Raw genomic sequence first — 6,835 nt, 5'->3', positions numbered from 1 at the left:
CTCTCTCTTTGCTTCCATCACATTATTTTGTCTCGAGATTTGTTGGTTGGTTGGTTCACTGGTTGGGTGGTGTTTCATCAGCTGTTTTTTTTTTTTTCTCAGTGGTCTTTGTTGGCTCCTCTTCTGCTTAACTAGCTTTTAAGAGTTAGAGTCTTGGGGTTCTCTCCTAGACCTTTTCTGCCTCTACACTTTCTTACTGTGAGATACTATCCACATTCATAACTTTACTTATGTCCTATGTGCATATGATTTCCAATCTATAAAATTAACCAGGTTGTTCTCCTAAGCATCAGACCCCAAATCCACCTGTCTATCAGACACCATTGGAGGTATAACGTATAAAATTGACTTTTTTATCTCCCCTGCTCCCTAGCCTGCTCCTCCCCCAGTGTTCCCTCTCTCAGCATAAAGTGTGCCCTGCTCTAGCTGGTTCATGGCAGAGACCTGGAAGCCAGCCTGGGTCTCTGCCTCTCCTTCATCCCTGAAAAATATGGCCTGTTATTTCATTCAGTCTTCCAAGTACTTTCCTTAAAGGCTTCAATTCTCCCCAACCTTATATCCATTGCACCTTTGCCTAAACCAGAGACTGACATCTAGACTCCAAAATTAGCCACTTTTCTGGTTTCCTTACAAGCCTCGGACACCTCTGCACTCCACTCTTCACAATGCAGTCAGAGTGATTGTCTAAAACACTGGTCCAGTTTCACCCCACTTGTCTGAATACCCCCACTGGCCTTCCACCGTTCTTGGAATAACTTTTTCTCCCTCTCCTTCTCCTTTTTTACATGGCTTATAAGGCCCTTCCCATTCCGACTCTTCCTCTGACAGCCTGCATCTCACAGATTACATGCTCCAGCCACTCTGGACTGCTTTCAGTTTCCAGGAAGCCACCATCTCTATCACCACTAGATTTTAAAACATGCTGTTGCCTCTACCTAGAATGTTCTTTGACAACACACACTCTTTTTCACCTAGAGTCTCCTATTATAAATAGAGATATAGTACTTAATCTTCTCTTACATATTTCCAGAACACTTCCTATTCCCTCCAAACTATTAAGAACATCTCACTTATGATCAAGTATTTGGAAAATGTCTAATTCCATGTTAGGGTCTGTGCACATAAGGGCAGAGATGTTTTCATCCCTGTTCAGCACTGTATTTCCAGCATCCAACATGGCACCTGACACATAGTGAGTCCTCAAGGGTATTTGCTAAATAAAACAACTTCCTATCTGTTTCACCCATTCATTTTAGAAACTACTTGGTAAAATGCACTACACTTAGTGTGAAGAATATAGAGATACCTAAATTTTATCACCTACATTTTAGAAAAGTATTTTACTAATATAATAATAACACAAGACAGAGCACTGTACAAACTCAGAGCAGCTAAAAATCAGCTCAAACTGGAGGAATTCAAAGAAAGTTGAAAAGATAACATGTCCTTTATAGTAAATGTGCACCATTGAGACAGGGCTCCCTGGGGCTCTGAATAAATGTCCAAGTCAATGGACCACTTGTGCTAAAGTTCCAAAACAAGAAAACAAGATTCAGGGAAACCTGAGGTCCAGGAAAGAGTCACCAGGTAAATTTGATTACAGTGCAGGATGTGATTTGTCAATTTAAGAAACTTTACCATTTCTCCAAGGAAAGGCAAACAAAAAGGAGTGTTTGTAAAGAACTGATCATCAGAACTGTACGTCAGAAAGATTATCCTTAGAGCAGTAAGGGACTGGAGAGGAGGCTGGAAGACCTTAAAGATCAGGTTAGATATTCTGTAGTCAAATATGTAACTTACAAACCAATCCTTTGCTTGTTCTCTTTTGTTTCAAAGGAAGAGTTTTGCCGACTCGTAGGCCTTTATTATATACAGAGGTGTTCTCTGCCTCCTTCTCAAGATTTTATTATCCCTTCTCTCTACTAAAACATGAATCTTTCTCCCCTCTCTCTCTTCCTCTCCCTTTCCCCCTCCTTTGCTCCCTCCCTTCCCTTCCTGTTCTTTCTCATTCCCTCCCTCCTTCCCTCCTTCCTTCCCTCCCTCCCTCCTTTCCCCCAGTAGTAAAAGAGATGGTGGCAGTGGCTTCTTTGAAAACTGAAAGCAGTCCAGTGTGGTGGGAGCAGGTAATCTGTGAGAGAGAGGGTGTCAGAGGAGAGGCAGACCATGAAGGGCCTTTAAGCCATGTTAAAAGTCCTGTGAATTTAAGAACAGTTGTAAGGGTATTGATTCAAGAAATGTTTGGGAAGGAACTTTACAGAGGTGGAACTGATTTCAAGTTCAATACACATGTTTTACCCCCGAGTTAGATTCAGAAGAATTTCACCTTAGATTAAATATTGCCTGCTCTAGCCCTGGCTGGCGTAGCTCAGTGGATGGAGCTTGAGCTGGGAACCAAAGTGTCCCAGGTTCGATTCCCAGCCAGGGTACATTCCTGGGTTGCAGGCCATAACCCCCAGCAACTGCACATTGATGTTTCTCTCTCTCTCTCTCTCTCTCTCTCTATCTCCCTCCCTTCCCTCTCTAAAAATAAATAAATAAAATCTTTAAAAAAAAGATTGTGTTTAAAAAAAATATTGCCTGCTCTATATAAGATATACAACAATGTGGTTGTGTTTAATGAAACCTTGCTGGTACTTAATAAACTCAAATAATGAGGCACTGACTTGAAGATGAAAAAATTCAGATAACATTTCTGGAGAAGATAAAAAGTGACATCTTTAAAGCCCCAGAGAAGAGGTGGAAACACACTGCCTCTCTGAGGGGGTATATTTAGCCCATCCAAAATACACAGTGACCTCTATGGAATTCCTAAGAGAAGAGGTTTGATCTATTTTAAACCAACATCTTCTTTCTAGACTCTGCATAGCAATGTCAGAGCTTATCAGGTACTCAAGTATTTTGCAGCCATGGTAATAATACAATCCCAGTCACAACCAAGCCAATACAGAAAAGTGGAAAAAAATACTAGACTGTGTAGAAAAAAACATTAAAGAAAGGGATGCTAATTCCATTAAGAGCTAATTCATTGTACTTGACTTTACTACTCCAGGATATCAAACATTCTTCTGATTACAGATAAATTAATCACAATAATTGCAGTAAAGAATGTTTAATCCATCATTCCCTCTGACTTTTACTTAACAAAGCAAAAGTAAAACTTATTCACTCAGCAATAATTTAACATAACCAGGTCAGTCACGGTGCCAGGCCCTGAAAGTGCTACAGATAAAATAAATAAAGCCTGGTCATGTCTATCTTCAAGGGTATTATAATTTAGTGAGGGAAATAAAAGGCCTGAACAGGTAGTTGGCTGAGTGAAAGAAAAGGCAATGAACTAAGCAGATTTTGGGAAACACATTTGTAAATAAATAAGAAACATAAAATTTTATAGGAGCTATAATAAAAAAATAGTTACAGTGTACAGAGTAGAATATAGGTGTGAAAAATTGATTCCTGGTATAAAGGACAGATATAGAAAGAATGCACAAATGTTCTATTTTAAGAAATCAGAAAATAATTTTGCTTTTTCTAAAAGAATGAGATAGGACTGAATGATCTTGACATCACATCTAGCTTCAAAATTCTATGATATTCTTTCCTTTTACCTTCACTCGAGGATATGTTCATTAATTTTATAGAGGAAAGGAGAGAGAGAGAGAAAGAGACATCAATGTGAAAGAGAAACTTGGATCAGTTGTCTCCTGTACACACCTCTACCAGGGGATCAAACCTGCAACCGTATCAAACGTTCAAACTTTTGGTGCCCAGGCTGATGCTCCAACTGAGCCACTCGGCCAGGGCTATGACATTCTTTTACACCTCTATGTTCACTAAGTGTTTGGGTTTAACCTACAGAAGTCCCAGAATAGACGGAAAGGCTAGAATTATTCCTCTATAATGCTCTTCGCTGGGGAAAAAATGCATATTGTACTACATTATTTTATGGACACTAATCTCTACGTGCTAGGTAACACTCATATTGTCTTATTGTGTCTGTTTTCTTGTTTAAAAAAAGTCTTCTTTCACAGCTTCTTCCCTGTTTAAAACTTTTACCTTCCCTCCCCTTTAACCACCTCCACCACTGCTCCTGGCCTTCCACCCAATACATCAATGTCTACACAACAGTTTTAATTTTTAAATATAAAAACAGATAAGGTGGATACTATTTTTAAGAAAATTCAGACATCACTAAAGCTAACCCCAGACACATAACAATAAATAAATTAACATCCTAGAGTATATTTATGAAGAAAAATGAAAAGCTCTTATAAATGGACACTATTGCCATTTGTCAAAATGATGTGGTTAATATTAGCCAAAGGGACCCCAAAATACTGATTTCAATGACCAAGAGTGGATGTTTGTGGCAACTATTGTGTCTCAGCAGTAGGCATTTTAGATGTAAACTTACTGTAATGAACACAACAGAAATGTGTACTTGTGTGACCATATCAAAGAGTCCCCAGTTCTTATGTTTTCTATCAGGGCCTCATTAACATTTTTTTATTTTCCAGATTCTTTCTACCTTTCCATTTAAAGGTTATTCAGAAAACCTCTTTTCCATGCCCATTCACAATATCTGCCATCATATGAATATTCCAACCACATCTATCTTTTTCTAAATCATTGCTATATTCAGACACTAACATCAGTGCTGGTGTCTCTGATTGGCATTATACAACACTGAGACACAGGAGGTGAGGGTGGCAAAGGGACTGAAATATAAGTCTGTAAAATTAAAGTATTTGCTTAACCAAAACTTTAAAATATGGCTCTAATGCATGCTTATCAATTACCAAATCCATTAATAATGATAGCTTGGACCTCTGTTTATGACACCATGTACAATGCACCATGTTTCTAGTCTTCCCCCTTTCCATTTACTATTTATGAGTCCATTATTGGATTTTGAGGGGTTTTATAAAGGGCTGATTATAAAAATGTATTGCAAAGTACTCTGAGAACCTTTCATATTGACCACTCTAGAGAGCAAAACAGGGTTTTTAAAAAAAAATTTTAGTCATTGTTCAAGTACAGTTTTCTGCCTTTTATTCCCATTCCAGCCCACCCACGCATCCCTCCCCACCTGCCTCCCATTTCCACCCCCCCACACCCCAAAAACCATGGACATGGTTTTTGTCCATGTGTCCTTTATATTTGTTCCCCTAAACCCTTCCCATTCTCCCCTGAAATTCCCTCTTCTCTCCCCTCTGGTCACTGTCAGCCTGTCCTCTATTTCAGTGTCTTTGTTCAGTGTCTCACTATATTTTGTTTGTTTGTTTGGCAAAACAGGTTTTTATTCCACATTCTTTCATAAGGTTTCCCTGTAGATTGCATATTCCAGAAGAGTGCACTATATACTCTATATAGAATAGAGTAAGCTCCTGATTTTTTCTTTTAGAAAATGTAGTTTAAGAATACTGTCCCTGATAAATTGAGCCTCTGAACTACAAGGGGTGCTGCACACATGCAGGACCCTTCACTGCCTGGCCTGCCTCCAGCTCTGCCGCTGGGGTTGTCACCAACCAGGACAACAATCCCTCTGACCTTCACTCCTCTGAAAACAGCTTTGACTTCAACGGACCCTTGGAGTCAAAGAAGGCAGCCCAGTGGACCAGAGATAAGCCTTGCACAGGTGACAAAGACAAGGCCCTCAGGCTGAATCCGGCTTGTCACCTTGTTTTATCTGCAGGGCACCTTGTTTCTACCTGGTGGCAGCGCCCAGCTCTCACTTAACTGTTAAGCAGTAGTTGCATTTATACAGTCCTAAAATTACATTTGGCCCTTTGAAGGCAACCTCAAGGCCAATGCAGCCTCCGGTGAAAATGAGTTTGACACCCCAACCTTAGAGCATTCTCAGTCTCCAAGTGAACTCATCATCAACAAACAAGCTGAAGTACAAGATGCTTCAGGAGAAACAGGAGTTAAATGAGCCCCCAAAACAGTCCACTTCATTCTTAGTTTTGCAGAAATACTGGAGTATAAGGAGAAAGGAAACCACAATAAGCCCTCGGGATTCAGAAGCATTAAGGCTCCAGTCACCAAAGTGGCTGCATCCATTGTGCTCACATGTGACAAACATGGCACCAGCATTGCTGGTGTGTTTGTGCAGCTGTGTGACCATCACTGCCACCCTGAGTCTTACATGTGTGCCAGTGTGGCATGAACCTGAAACAGAAGGGCCATTTCCTTGTGTAAGATCAAATCTACTGTGAAAAGAACACCTGAGAGCGAGTCTCACCACCCACAAGCTAGACATGGTCACTGTGTTTCCCAAAAGAACCAGCAGACCTGACCACTCTCAGATCTCCACGTGGCCCCTGGTGCTACTTGTTTTCCACATGCTCTGGCCCTCTCTTCTCTTGGAAGTCCGTGCTTGCTTTGATTTCATCCTTGTTCATGAAACTTTGCTTCCCTCTACCTTTGTTAGCAGACTGGCACTGCTGTGTGATACCTGTTTTATAATAAATGGAAGATTGTTCTTGTTCAGTGTCCCCACGACAGCATCCCTGTGTCTTCTCTTCACTCAGCTCTGCTGCAAAGGAACAGTGGCCAAATATTAAGCAAGCAAAATTTAATATGTCTGACATTAATTTCATTTTTACTCAGTGAATTTATACACTCTAAAAAAATAAGAAATAAAATTAAAAATTTAAAACATAAAAAAGTACTGTCCCTTACTTTGATTAAAAATGTAGTGTTTGCTTTGAAGCATTACTGCAGGGGCATCTATCAAGAGCAGTGTAACTATTGGCAATCATTCCAATTAACTAAAATCACTCAGTGTTTTCAAATAATTAGTAATACACAGTGGACAATCTGATTTTTAATTTTA

General features: G+C 39.8%; 1 pseudogene; it reads left to right on the top strand.

The window, feature by feature from the left end:
• The first annotated feature begins 1,457 nt into the window (after positions 1 to 1,457).
• LOC114491895 lies at positions 1,458 to 6,563 on the top strand (annotated as a pseudogene).
• The last annotated feature ends 272 nt before the right edge of the window (positions 6,564 to 6,835 follow it).

This window comes from Phyllostomus discolor, chromosome 1 (genome assembly GCF_004126475.2).
Source record: "Phyllostomus discolor isolate MPI-MPIP mPhyDis1 chromosome 1, mPhyDis1.pri.v3, whole genome shotgun sequence".
NCBI lineage: Eukaryota > Metazoa > Chordata > Mammalia > Chiroptera > Phyllostomidae > Phyllostomus > Phyllostomus discolor.
The sequence above is the reverse complement of the archived record's forward strand: the minus strand, read 5'-3'. Positions and strand labels throughout refer to the sequence as shown.